Source organism: Mandrillus leucophaeus, unplaced genomic scaffold (assembly GCF_000951045.1).
Source record: "Mandrillus leucophaeus isolate KB7577 unplaced genomic scaffold, Mleu.le_1.0 Scaffold53, whole genome shotgun sequence".
In the NCBI taxonomy this organism is placed as follows: Eukaryota; Metazoa; Chordata; class Mammalia; order Primates; family Cercopithecidae; genus Mandrillus; species Mandrillus leucophaeus.
The window spans coordinates 290,995-292,600 of NW_012105697.1; positions in this window are offsets into that span (position 1 = coordinate 290,995).

Genomic DNA, 1,606 nt, shown 5'->3' on the forward strand with positions numbered 1-1,606 from the left:
CATCAGCTCTGTGGAAAAAAAAGCAAAAGGAAAAACAAAAAACAACCCTGATGTGTAGCGTTTGCCGATTTCTCTGGTGTAAATACTCACACCACGGTTTTGACGTGAGTTTTACCTTTGGTAAAAGCAAATTGCGCCTACTTTGAATAGAAGGATTGGGACGGAGATACGGTTCCTGTCAGGCACTAACTAGGGAGCAAGCCTTGCCTCATATTGCCTTGGCTCTCATGCAAGAAAAAAAAAAAGTAAAATTTGTGAATCTGTGTTGCTTCCTCAGCCCCATCCTGGGTAAAATCGGAGACGTGTACAGGGCAGGGAGAAGCTGTTTATTTCTGTACCTGTGGTTGGACCTTGTTAAAGATTAGAGTTGTGATGCTAGCACCTGGCGGACCACATCTTGGGCATTTTCTGTTTTACTCAGTTCCTGACTCTGGTATAGCAGAAGCATTTTCACATCTACGACACCCGCTATGTCTTGGTAAACCCCGGAAGGGAAGGGAGGACAAGGTTAAAATACGGTTCCGAGGACCTGGTCTCTCCACAGCGCAGGCTGGAGGTGGGAGCCCATGGAAAGCCAGGTTTATCCACCATCGGAACCCAGGCCAGGCCGCCAAGGCTAATATTCAGGACAAAGCCAGGGGCAGGGTGGGAATCCTGTGGAGATGACCATCGTCTTGAGGTCTTCCTTCCAGGGCTCCATATGGGCCCGAGGATGGCGAGAGACATGGGTGAGTCCCTGCTACCACCTCACCCACAGGTTGCTTTTTCGGCTGAACAAGAGGCTTCTCCCAGGCAGGAAGGGTGGGGCACAGAAATGTGAGCCAATGTGGATGACCTGGGGAGGGCTTTGCAGTTGAATCTCCTGAAAACGGCAAGAAGTGCAGACCTCCGGGCAGTCGAGACTCAGATTCTCTAGACACTTCCCTTTGGCTGAGCCAAGCCAGGGCTGCTCAGGAACTGGGGACCTTGAGATTGGATTCGATTGGAAGGAAAGACACAGGGTTGCAATGTGCCGAACTCTGTGAGGACCAGGGTTTAGCTTGCGTTCCCCAGTCTGTCCACGAGGTCCAAGCCTGAGATCACTACGGCGACCACATGTCAGGAGGAAGACTGGTCAGCAACGCAGTGACCGTGCTGGAATAGTTTTGAAATATTTGAACTATTCTAGTGCAAACTCTTCTTTGAATGATGTTTCACGTTGCATTTTATGTCATTTTATTTATGTAGTTGTTGTCTTTCCACTTGACATTTAATTGGTATTTAATTTGATTTAAGTTGCAAATATTGTGTGTGTATCTGAGTCTAGTGTGAGAATCATTACTCCATGCCTGTGCATCCCACAACAAGTAACGTTTTTATTTCTTTTTCTTTTCTTTTCTTTTTTTTTAGATGGAGTCTTGCTCTGTTGTCCAGGCTGGAGTACAGGGGCATGATCTCGACTCACTACAAGCTCTGCCTCCCGGGTTCAAGTGATTCTCCTGCCTCAGCCTCCTGAGTAGCTGAGATTATAGGTGCACGCCACACCACGCCCAGCTACTTTCTGTATTTTTAGTAGATAGGGGGTTTCACCATGTTGGCCAGGCTGGTCTTGAACTCCTTATCTTGT